The sequence below is a fragment of the Oryzias melastigma genome, linkage group LG11, assembly GCF_002922805.2.
Source record: "Oryzias melastigma strain HK-1 linkage group LG11, ASM292280v2, whole genome shotgun sequence".
NCBI classification, from domain to species: Eukaryota; Metazoa; Chordata; class Actinopteri; order Beloniformes; family Adrianichthyidae; genus Oryzias; species Oryzias melastigma.
In genome coordinates, this window is record NC_050522.1 from 14,427,534 (window position 1) to 14,440,816 (window position 13,283).

The 13,283-nt window shown below is 37.7% G+C and overlaps 1 long non-coding RNA gene across 1 annotated transcript in view; it reads left to right on the top strand.

The window, feature by feature from the left end:
* The first annotated feature begins 1,557 nt into the window (after positions 1-1,557).
* Positions 1,558-13,283, top strand: part of LOC112137510 — a 15,133-nt gene continuing 3,407 nt past the window's right edge. The window contains exons 1-2 of the long non-coding RNA XR_002917551.2: positions 1,558-4,505; positions 11,469-11,548. This is a non-coding gene — a long non-coding RNA (uncharacterized LOC112137510). The remainder of the gene's footprint in view (positions 4,506-11,468; positions 11,549-13,283) is intronic.

Here is a 13,283-nt window from a genome sequence, read left to right on the forward strand (position 1 = left end):
ATGTCTCCCCTTAATAAAATTTGTCATTTTCATGTGCAAAAAATAACTGGAGAAACACTTGTTTTTCATTGCAAACACACTCTGCAATTAAAAATACAAAAATAGTATCTTCCAAATAAGTTAGCAAGTTGATTACACAGAGATGTAAATTAACTGACGATGAGAATAAAAGTTTTGCCTAAGAAGGCCTCCTTATGTTTACTGCAGTGTACACATTTACCCAAACGAATGAATACATTGTATGAATACTCTGCTTTGCCTTTCTCCTCCCTCCGTCTGCTTCTTTGGATCATTTTGTTTGGCACCACGAGGAAGAGCCAGTTTTCTGTTCCCCATTTCATTCACCTCCATGGCTCTTCTTCTGCAAAGATCTCTCAGGCTGCACTTGTCTTTTCTGCTTTGCTCCTCTCCCTTCCATCCAGGTTGCTTTCTTCCCTTCTGCTTAGTTTATTCTTTCTGACCCCTTTCCTGTTTTTATTTCCCCTCCCTCAGTCTTTCAAGCCCCAATCTTCCTCACTTCCAGTCTCCTTCACCCTCTATCCGTCTCCGGATGGGTTCCGGCTGGTGGGACTGGTGGCCGGTGTGACTGCTCGGCTGTCTGATGTCGCGAGCGATCAGGGCGGACGTCGCCCTGCGAGGACGATCGGAGCAGAGCGCCTCCGCCTCACCGCGGGTCACCTTTCACGGGCAATTAGTGTCGGAGCAGAGGCGCGCTTGCCGCTTGTCGGCCCCGCTTATTGTGAAGATCAACGGCAATCAGTCTCCACACTCCACTCTGCTTTCTCCCCCTCGGTTCTCTCCCACTTCTGCCTCCAACCCTCACTTTCTCTTCCTCCTGTCTTTCTTTGTTGTCGCTCTATCTCTGTGAGTTTTCCCTCGATATACTTCAGCAGCTCTCAGGCTAATGGCTGCTGTCTCGCAATATGTTATCAGACTGTTCAGCTGCTCTTCATTACACACTCTTTTACTTATTTGTTATAAAATCATAATGCTCTGAAGACGCTCTACTACTCACTGTTCCTCTTAAATTACTTTTTTACTGCTTTGCTGAGTGCTTCCTATTCCTGTCCAGGCTTTTCTCTGAATGTCTTGGTTGTTAAGTTGCAAGTTTTTGTGAGAATGTTTCTCTTAACACCAAGTGATCGCTTGTTGCACTCTTAAACTTGATAGAGAGGATGAATATATTGAGGTTTGTTTGGTCTTTACGGTTCGTTTACAAGCAAGGACTGGATCATCTTTGAAAAAGTTTGTCTTTAAAAAAAAACATGTTGTTTTGTATTCATTGACGTTTTTTTCTATCATACAATGTGAACATTTTTCACAATGAAAAATGCAATTTTCTCATTTTTTTCAGAGAAAATATAATTTAAGACACTTAATCTGGATTAAGGTTTTTGCGGTTTCGGGTCAGGAGAAGCAGACGAATGTCCTCAACTCCCCTCTATAGTAGAGTTGGGAGGTAAATGGTCCAGTAAAACTGGTTTGAGCAAGTCAAACAAGAAAAACAATCATCTTTGTAAGTCCCAATAGTCAGTTATCTCATTGCTATTTCCCTTTATAGTTCATAATAACCACAAATAGCTTTTATAGACACTGCAAAAATCTGCTTGATCACTGGTACTATTCTTTTTTGTGCCAAGACTTGGACAAGGAAATTATAAAGAAAAGGTAGCCAATGTGAGAGTTTAAAAACAAAATTATTCTGATAGAAAAATTAACTGGGCTTTTTATACCTAGTGTCCTCCATCCATAAATTACCCTGGGAATATATTGTTCTTATGTTGTTGCGTTGCTCCCATTTTGACACGCCCACTTCCCTACATTTACTTACAAACATAGACGAGGATAAATCAAAGAAAAGGGACAGGCTTATATACATAAGGGGGCTTCATTAGAGAAAGCTAAGGACAGGAAAGAGTGCGGTGATGAATCGCTGCAGTAATACAAAGTCATCTCAAAGTAGACTCTTTGTAACCCTAATTTGCATAGGTTTAGTTCTGTTATGTCGTTTAACTCAATCATAGTTCAGAGGAAGCCAAAACTGGTGTTTTGCAGTTTAAATTTCCACTCTGATGAAAATAGTCTTTTCTATCTTTTTAACAAGTTGTTGTGGCTTTTTTATGATGGAGAAAATATCAAAATTAAATTTAAAATTATATTTTAGTATTTCTTCGTTTTAAATCAAAGTGAATCAGCAGCAGACAAAAAAAAATGTAGTTTGAAAAATGTCATATTTGTGATGTAGAAACCGCGATTCTAATGCATCCGCTAGACTAGATCCGTGTACTGTTTTTTCCACACAATTAGATGCACTTAAAAGGCTTAGTTAAAATAAAAAATAAAAAATGGATCAAATATGGTTTGTTTATTGATGTTAAAGCAATTTTAAGATTTACCCGGTTCATTTTCACAATGCTAGTCTGTTTGTTACATGTGGGAAAAATGTTTGAGCGTTGGCATTAAAACACTAATGTGCAGAGGTATCAAAATCTGTATTTTTTACGTCGTGGGACTTAGCGTAGTCACAGTAACATTTATTTTACCGGTATCGGGGAAAAGAATGAAAGCTAACATCAAAATGCTCTTTCATTGATTTACAATCCTTTACAACTGAGGTCAAATGAGGTTCACATTTCCAAAGTCGCATCAAAAAGCTCAGGGGAGTCTGGTGGAGATGTTTTCAGCGTTTGTGACGCTGATTTGACCACGGAAATGCAAACGGCGGCTTATTTGACTACAGTCAGTGGGAAGATACCATCTTCTCTTTTCCGGAACTTGAACTACACACGCTAGCTACCTAGCTAGCCACAGGTGAGGGTTTAGTGCATCTGCTGTGACGTAAAGAAGGCTCATTAATACAGTTTGACACCAATTTAAAATGAGAAATACTACAAAATTAAAATGATCATGAATTTCTGCCGCTCCGAAGGAACTACCGTATTTTCTGGACTATAAGCCGCACCTGTATATAAGCCGCATCTGCTCAATTTAAAAAAAAAGAAGAAAAAAAAATAAATACAAGCCGCACTGGGCTATAAGCCGCAGATATCTATGTTGAAAAATGTGATATTTACTGCATGTAGAGAACAATTTTGTATTTTGAATGTACATGTCTGTACCTGCTGTCTCCAGCGTCTCAGCATAGATTAATTGATGCTAAGCTTGTGTAGAGCAGTGCGGTTTCCTTCCTAGATAGCAAGCTCCATGGCCTTCAACTTAAAATGTGCACCACACAAACTTCTTTGCAGGATTTCCATGATGAAGAATTGAGGATTTGAAAATAATTACCAGTTAGTAATTTGTCATGAGTGTTCTATCTGTTAAAGAAAAAGTAGCGTTGGCTATTCTGATTTACATATATTTTTTGTCTCTTGTTTTTGATTCTATTTCCGGTTAGAGCTCCCCTAACAGTGGAAGAAAAATCCACACAATAGCCGCACCTTTGTATAAGCCGCATGGTTCAAAACCTAGGAAAAAAGTAGCGGCTTATAGTCCAGAAAATACGGTATGTCCAAGAAAAAACGGATTTCATAACTGGTTTTACTGGTTAATGATCTTCAAATGTTTTGAGTGATAGTTGGAATCTAACACTTCATCAAGTGCTTTTATTTACACAATTTGGTTTTAACTTTTGGAAAAATAAGTGTTAACTTAGATTTTATTTAGAAAAAATAATCTGCTTATTATTGTGGTATATGATTTACATAGACTTGACCACTTGGGAACCACACACTGTTATTTTTTTTTTTTTGGTTAAAAAAGGACTGTCGGCCAGCATTCAGGAGTTGCCAGATCTCATTGTGTTTTGCAGCGGTCTATTTATAGACCGCTCTAATCAAATCCTGTAAAAGATTTCAATCAGGTTGGTCAGATGTGAAATCTAAAAGTTGCTAGTTTTCCCTGGAGCTTTAGTTTAATCTTTCACTTCTATAATTTTTGATTGACTGGCATATTGCATATAGTCATGCTTTGTCAGGCCTTGTATAAATGGCCAATTTTCTCATCATAGGTTTGCGGTTAAAACTATAAAGTGTTTTATTTTTTTTAAACCAATATTTTTTTTTTTTAAATCCAACTTTAAGTTCTTGATGGAAAAAGTGGTTGTAAACAGCAGACAAAAGAAAAAGGAAAACTCCATAAAAGTGAAATATCTTACATGTTGCTCTTTAACAGGTGATCTGTGGTGAGGTCAAATTTGACAGGAATTTGAAGGATTTACATTTGGGATTTTATATCTATCATTTGTTTAAAAATTCATCTATTTTCCAGGAAAACGTAAACTGTAAACACACTAAATTAATCATGTTTTTCTTTCTCCGTAGCTCTTCCTTCCTTTTCTCTTATTTTTTTCTATTTTTTTTTTCATAAATGGACCCCTGAGTGGTTGCGTCTCCCAGGCCTCATGCCATGCTGTCTTTTGAAAGCAAACCTATGCGGATGGGCCTTGAACGGCTGCTTCATCTAGTCATCCAGGGCCTGACGAGATTTGACTGGTCCAGTCCCAAGTGAGTCCTGCATCTCTGCAGCTAGCCATCAACTTCCATAAACAAGCCAGGCCCAAACATTGTCAGATGTTGGCTTGCATTTAAACAGCAGTTGTTCTGGGAGACGAGGGGGAACCAAGGGTGGGGGGTGGGGGGATTAAGTGTAGATATTTGATTTAGCATTTTTTAAACATTAGGTTTCTTACAGTAGTTGTTAACACACTCGTGAAGTACGATACTAGACTTTTAGAAGTTTTCCACTCATTGATTTATTTGTTTTAAATTTTTAATAGTTATACGTATGTTCTAGTAGCTCACAGAGAATGTTTACTGGAAGCCTGGAAGGAGATACCTATTTTAATAAACATTTGGCTCTATCCTAAAAACATTGGGAGTATGTAGATTGATAGTGTTACATCAAAACAAGAAGTTTTTAAGTTGAAACCTAGATTGCGTGGTTATTGCAGGTGCTACAGCTTCCTAGCAAAGTCTAACCTACTATCACAGGTTGATACTAGGCACAGGTGGCATGTCTTGTGCCTTACCCCGGGCTCAAGGGCAACCATTACGACTCCAGTGCGGCCACCGTAGTCTATACGTACCTTCAAAAGTGCGAGAGGAACCCCACTTCTGACCTCTGCGATCTATTCTGTCCAGCGCTCCAAATCCGTTTTGTTGGGCTCAAATTTTTGACGGACGCTGTAGTACTTTTTGTGAAGTTGGGGTTATTAATGACATAAACCGGAAATCATGTGAGCGAATGTAAAGTGCATTCGGTATTTGTTTCAAAATAAACCCTGTTTTCCGCTGTTTCAAACATTATATCATTGTGACAGCCAGCCCTGGTCTTCCCTACTTGTTACCACTAAATAAATGGTGGCTATCGTGTGAACCTACGTGAGTTCAGAGTTTTGCAAGGTCGGCAGCAGACCCTGGGGCTTTCAGCAATCCAGTAGCCAATTCGAGCCATCTACCATAGCTAGTCCGGTCCCGCATCGCACCTGAGCCGGAACGGTTGCCATGTGAACCCAGGGTTAGTCATAAGCACCTGTACATGAGTTTACCTGTATGGGTGCTGGGGGTTTGTCCGGGTCCATGGACGGTCATAGAGAGGAGTGGCTGATCTTAATGGGAGCTCAAGTGAGTCTTGCAGTTCTCTTGACACTCGTGCAGCCACCTCAAAAGATGTCATGAAAATGGAATGTACCATTGTCGTTGTGAAGTATTTGTAAGACGTTAGCTTTCAACATAAAAGTCCCCCAGAGACGAGTTTCATACGAAAACGTTGTCGTTGGTGATAAACTCTACATAAATATGATTCCTTTAAATATTAAAAACGTGACCCCAAACACTTGTAAATGTCCTGAAATGACATAAAAACGTGACTCCCTGTGATCACTTGAACAGCACATCTGCAGGTTTCGGTTGGGTTTGAAAAACCCAAAAATCTGTACGACATGCCTCCACCTCACACACTTCCTCCCTACTCGTATGTGTTCACTACGACCTGTTGCTCACGGTGGAAAAGTTTGCATGAACATTTTGCTCTACTGGTTCAAACAACAAAAATATGACTTTTAGATATCAATGGGACATGGTGACCAACATGCATGTTTAAAGACTTCTAAAGTTGAGGAATGGCCTATTTTAGGTGAAATTAAAGAAATAAATAAAGTAAGGTTGGATAGGATTTAAAACTACAAACTAGAAGCCCCATCACTTAGTAATTGAGTAAGTATTACATGGTAAAAAGCACATGCTTGGTTACAGTCAACCTAAAGTGTATTGCCATACAGGGCATTAAACATGTACAAATAATAGTAAAACATTAACACCACAAGTAAAATAGATTCCACCAAATATACTGCGTTTTTCTATCTTTAATACCAACAAATGTTTATCCTAATAGGTCGACTGTTCATTTAGTTGAAGCCATTAATCCTGCTCTGAAGATGTTGTGTACTGTCCTCTAACACAGACTTCTAGATTTTAAGTCTTTTAAAAGCGTTAAAACAAGCCCCAAGAGTCTCCAAGAGCAGTTTTCATTTCTATTCCCACATGCATATGTGTGTTTTTTTTCTTAATAGTTTATGCTAAGTCTTAAGAGAAGTCCTGTGTTGTTGAATTATTTAGGCTCAGCTAAAAGTTAATACTTTTTTTCTGTAATTTGTGAGGAAAAAATTAAAGTTGTTTAGAATTAAAAGTGACACTAAGCTTACTTGAGTTGTGTTATATGCTTGTTTCTGCGAATGGACTCAATGAGCTCAGACCACCAAACGGTTTGGTGGTGTGGCACCATGTGTACTCTAATTTAAACATGTCGGAGAGAGTGACTGGCATTTTCAACAAGCAATAATTAAATCAATTATTAATTCAAGAGAGAAAAAACTGCTAAGAATGATGTGACAATTTGTGTTAGTATTTTCTTATTGGAAATATAATAAGGAAAACATCCTTTTGCGTTTTAATATTTAGTCTAAGTTGATTGGGAAGCTGATCCCATTTGGTGGTGTAGCCAATTTGGATGCCCGAGTCCTTATATTTCAACAGATTTTGAAGTTTCACCCCGAGAATCTTTTTGCTCTACAGGCTCACAGAGTTGTCAACAACCATGATATTTCGTGCAGGTCACCTGCATGCTCCATACAAGTTTGTCCATTTTTTGTCCATATTCACCCGTAGGGGCAGTTGTGACTAAGCTTAAGCAGGACCGGAGTTAGAATGTGAGGAGGGCAGAAGGCTTTGCAGGGGTGATAAATGAAAGCAGCAAGGTGGAATTTTATTACAAATGAAAAAAGCAAAAACATGTAAATGTAAAAAAGAAAAAAAAAGCAATTTGAGGGCGTCAAGATTTCTTTTAAACTTTTTTTGTTTTTGCAACACTGAATGAAGCATGTATTGATCTTTGGCCCATTTTCATTAATAATGATGATAGAATGTAATCAAAAATTTGGGGGGCAAGTGGGGAGGGCAAAGCTTTTTACTGCCCCCCTTTAGCTCCACCCCTGAGCTTAAGTAATCTTTCATGGGTATTAGCTTAGCATTTTTAACACTCTTCAGGGGCATTGTGAAGAGCACATACAAACTGAACATTTGAAGAAAAAAAAAAAGTGCATATATGTAGATGATGTAATTGTGTATATGTGCATTTCTATAACTGCTTGTATATTTTTTTTATTTTATATTGAATTTATGACTATAGATCTTAATTAGGTTTGATATATCTGTTTTTTTACTTTTAGGAAACAATAAACCCTTAAAATGTACAGTAGCTTTTATTTTCCTAAAGTGAAAGCTATTTCTAAATGGAAAATATGTCATCTAAGTTGAGATGAAGAGGTGAGACCCAGAGACAGCTTTTAGTTCTGAGTAAAAATACATTACTGTTACTAAAAGGCCCATTTCTACAGACAAATGAAACAGTACTGAAATGCATAGTTAGCACATTATTATTTAAAACCAATTAGCCTGTAAATATAGACAATATTTACAGGCTTTGTTGAGTGTAAAAGTGAAAAAGTCTATTCTCCAAACAGGTGTTGACTGTAAATAGGTTTGCTCCTTGTAAATACCAACTTTGACCTGGTACATGTGTAGTGGAGGGAGGATTAAGCTCATGTTTATTCAGTGTGCACCAGCCCCTGGGACAAATCACACTGAAGAGGGGGTGTCGGCCCTGGAGACTGAGAAAACCACCTTAGGGTTTGGAGCTAAATATGGAAATTGCAAGACATGCTCGTGTATGCATATTCAATATTTCGCAGTTCCTCATAATAAATGAAGCCCCGTGCCCACATTACCACTGCTTTGCTTGTCTCTTACAAATGTCTTTATCAGGAGGAATGTTAAAACTAATCTCCCAGGATGCATTTTGTTTGAATAAACCCGTGATGTCTTTTTCCTGTTTGGTCTGTGTAGAATCTGGGAGCTGTCTAAGCTTTCCACAGTTCGCTCAACTGAAGTTGTCACTATTAATGTCGGCTTGTATTCAATCATCCTGTCAGCTTCTGAGAGGTGCATGAGTGACAGATTTAAAAAGCAGCCAAACTGGGGGCTAAACTCAAGGAGAGCGGTTTATTTTCTGTGACTGTAAGATCTCAGACAGATGGGCATTAGCTGCTGAAAGTTAGACAACACTGTCTGGTCCAGTGAAAGCATTGACAGTGATCAACAAAGAAGTGTTGTTTTATTTATTTATCTTTCTTACATTGTATTCCTGCAGTCTCAAAGATCAACTGCTCAGTTTTTTTTTCAGGCATTTGTCAACTGTTCATTTTTTTGTGTGTATTGAAGTAAATGTGATTTCCCATTGAGCGGTGTTAGCAGGGAAGCACTTAAAGTAGATTTGAAATCCTGTCAAGCTGGTGGTCTCTCTGAGGACATCTCTGGTTGTTGGCAGTCTTGAGATGTTTTTTTTAATCTTGAGTAATTTTAACTGGTCTCCAAATAAATATATTTTTTTAAATCCACACTAAACTTCCTGAACGAAGTCTGTCAAATTCTCTAAACACATAAGGTCACTAAAGCTTTGTGTACAGCGTGTGTTTAAACAACCACTATCAATGAAAAATCTATGTCAACTCGTTTGTGTATTTCGAGTTCAAACTCGTAACTTTCCAGGTTTCTACAACTGTTTGGGGGATTTACATGCAATGAACACACATTGAAAGTTAAACCAGGTTGAACTTTTACCAGATACTCAGATTTGTTGATAACATATGCAACACATTCTCATCCACAAGATGCTACTCAGGGGTCCCCAAGCCTTGGGACGCGTACCGGGATGCAGACCGGTTCGGTACCCTAACCTGGTACTGGTTTCGTGTCCAGTGCCCCGTCCCAAGGGTTGGGGAACCATTATTTAATAGGAACAGTGAGCACGTCAAAAAAATGACGAGTTGGGGACACCCAAAACGTCAAAAAGTGACGCAGAGGGGCCCTGAACCATACGCCCATGACAAGTTGGGAGTGAGAATGGGTAGACCAGGGGTCTGCAACCTTCAACACTTGAAGAGCCATTCAGCTCCATTTCTTACTGACAGCAATCCAGAAGGAGCCACAAACTCTCCTTTAAGAAAAGTAAGACACTCATTTATTGTTATGCCACTGCAGCTATTGTGATAAACATACTTCTTTTGGCATAACTGAAACATAAATATAAAGCCGTTTAACAAAAAAATATGAAACAGTTTATAACTTTGTCGGAGGTTTGCATGACATCCTTTTAAAATAACAGACTCCCTGTACCATATTTGATTATCTTAATGCAGCAAATCTATGTAGTGTCAATGTCAGCAGTGAATAAAAAAGAAAAAAAATCTTATTTTACCGCCGTTGGTGCATCTCTGTCAGAAATTTACAAATTAGAACAAAGTGACCCATACTGTATTTTTTTAGACCCAGAGGAACACTTAACATCCTTAAACTTTTCAACAATAGGGAATTATTTGCCTTAAAAATTGATGTTCTTTAAGTATGAATTCTGGCTACAGGGTAATTTCCAACAGATTTTTGGTTGTAAAAGGCTCAGAAAAATCCGTCAAAATGTTTTAGTGCGACTTTGATGAAGCTCCATTATTCAAATTTGGAATAGAAAATAATTTTTATTTTTCTTTAACCACCAGAGCCACAATGTAGGGGTCAAAGCGCCACATGTGGCTCCAGAGCCACAGGTTGCAGACCCCTGGTGTAGACATATGGGTGTCATGTCCTTTAATTCATGGAAGTGGAAATTGATTATGGAGAAGAAAATTAATGTGCCCAGCCAGTTTTATATGACATTTATCGGAATAAAGCTGTGAAAGAAAAAACCTGGAGCGAGTTTCACGAGATTAGCACCACTTTGACAATTCACATCAAACCTCTTCCAACTGTAAATGGCAAATATGCATTAGTAAACAGTAAAAAAAAGCATATACTAAGCATATACATGCCTATTGTTAACATAGTAGTAGAGATAACTAAAGCTCTCAAATTAAAATATATTGAAAATGACTGGTTATAGGTTATAATAGCTTGAAGAGCTAAAGCTGAAGACCTTACTGATTTGGCTATATTTAAAATGTTGTCAACCATTTTCAAGAAAAAGACTAAAGTTGTTTTATTTTTTAAACTGCAAATATGACTTGAATAATAAAGAAATTGTAAATGTATTATGCTAACAAACTGCACAATGAATAAACTTTAAAGCAACAAGCAAGATTTCTTTTGTGGGTTTAGCACATTGTCATTTGGAAAGTTCTGTCTTTTTTTTCTTCAATATACAGTATGATAGAACTTTATGAAATGGAGGAGAACTAATAATAAACAAAGTACAAAAAGGAATTGAGACATCAAGACAAACTACTTTTTTGTCACCCTCCAGTCTTGCTACGAAGCCTTTACAGACGCTACTAAAAACAAGCTAACCATGCTAACATAAGCAAATATGCAAAAGAACACTACTCGGAAAGCATTTAACCCTCACTTTTAATGTTCATATATTTTTCACTAAAGTCATGACTCTATAATATTTGTGACACAATGTTCGGAATTAATGTTTATATCAAAGCTTTGGTGTGCTTTTAGAGATTTGTTAGCCTCCCCAAGCTACATAATTTGTGTATGCTAGGTGGCTTATTGTCATCACTAATTAAAGTAGTTTTTGGCCACTATTTTGTTATTTCCTTAGATGTTATCAATTTCTCAAGTAGGACAGAGTCAAAAGGGATCAATATATATATATGCATACACATAAAAGATGTATAGTGTTTATACTTGTATTTTCGAGTCCTCTTTTCTTGTCATGAAAAAACTAAGATGTCATTATTAAGTAAAACCTGATGCAATTCCCTATCTGCCAAGAAATGAACAACTCCTTTAGAAAACTAAAGAAAATAACTGCAAAAGCAGTCTAGTCATTCTATAGACACCCTTTTGTTATTCTTGCATGTTCTGATCTTGCACATGAACTCTTTGTAACAAAGTATTTTTTTTTCGTTTCAGTTTGAAAAGACATATTGCTTCCATGCTGCGACTGCCCTGAGGATGAAGATGCGCAGTCAGAGCTCTACAAGGTTGAATGGGTGAGGTCATCAGGCAGCTGCGTGACATATTGCTCTGATATTTGGTTGTTTGGGCACCTCGTGGGTTTTAACCCCCACGTCTACTCACTCCGTCTGGAAACACATGAGACCAACGATTTCAAATGAGGGGCTCATGGCTGTTGACCATCAAAAGAGCATCAAGGCAATGAGCCACAAAAAGGAGGGAAAAGTGAAAGAAGGGAGATGAATATGAAGGGGGGTTGATGGGAGTGAAGGTAGACTTGATGAAAAGGTGAAGAATGAGGGGGAGGACAAAGAAAAAGGCGAAGAGAGCGGAGGATTGTGTTTTTGGGGGAACAATGGGAGCGATGCTGCTCCAGTTGTGACCATAAAACAGCAGGTGGTTGCCATCATCAGGTCTGGCAGATGAATCCCAGAGTCCCCACTCTCTTTCTTCCCATTTCTTTGGTGGCGCCAGCGCTCATCCACGCCAGAATGAAAGCAGTGGTGGCATGACATAAAACATGACTCTGAAAACATAAAAAAGAATAGTTTTAGCATGACTTGCTTGGTTTTGATTGTTTTTCATAAAATATAACTCATGAAAATAATTACTTAATGTCTGTAACTTTTTATAAACTGTTTTAAAATGATTACGGAAGTTATAGTTACATTGTACAATGGAGATTTGCCTTAGCTCACTTCAAAGAGAAAATATTTAGTTTAACCATACATTTAGATTTAAGTAGTTCTCAATTTCATATACAGCAACTTGGTGTACTTGTTATTGTAATAGATTTAAGTGTTGTATTTCAAATATTTTGCAGGATGTATTACATTATTTTTTAAAATTACAATTGTTTCAAACTTATTACAATTCAATCTATATGATTCAAACTTATACCCACAGCCACAACACCAACAAAAGATCCAACAGCAGGAAACACACCGCCACCAACAACAACAACATAACCACCACCAACAACACTAATAACACCACTACCAACACCAACAACACTACCAACTACAACAGCAACTCTACCAACAATGGCAATAGCAACAACCACCTACAACACCACCAACAACAAAACTATCAACAACAACACCTGCAACAATAACCGCACCACCACCAACAATGCAAAGAGAAATACCACCACCTACACCACCACGAACAACAACAAACCATCAACGACAGCCCCGCCAACAACACCTGCAACAACAAGCACACCACCACAAACAACACTAACAATGCCAACATCAACAACTCCACCACCAACAAAACTACCACCCCAACAACATCAAGAAAAACACTAACCAAAAGCGTCACCACCACAAACAACAAAAATGCTAACAACAACATGAACACCAGCGCCAATAACAACACTAACAAAACCAGCACCAATAACAGTGGCAATAACAGTCATATATGTGGGGTTACCCATGTTTACTAAACTCTTTTTTTATATATATATCTGTATCATCTTCAAAATGCCAGTATTTATCCTTGTTTTGTGCTCATACCATGTGGTTAGCTATTTTCAAACTTTACAATATAGTGTTTTGGTTCATAACCCAGACTATTACCGGTACTATAACCCAAACTACTATATACCACAGACACACAAGATCCCCTCCAGTTGGTAATGTTTGATTTCCCTTTTAGATTATTTGAAGTTCATTCCATAAATATTTTCTGGATGTACAATGTTTCATAAGATCCTGTAGTTTTAATATGTAGGTGACATTCTTTTGTGCTTGGGAATAAAATGCTAAA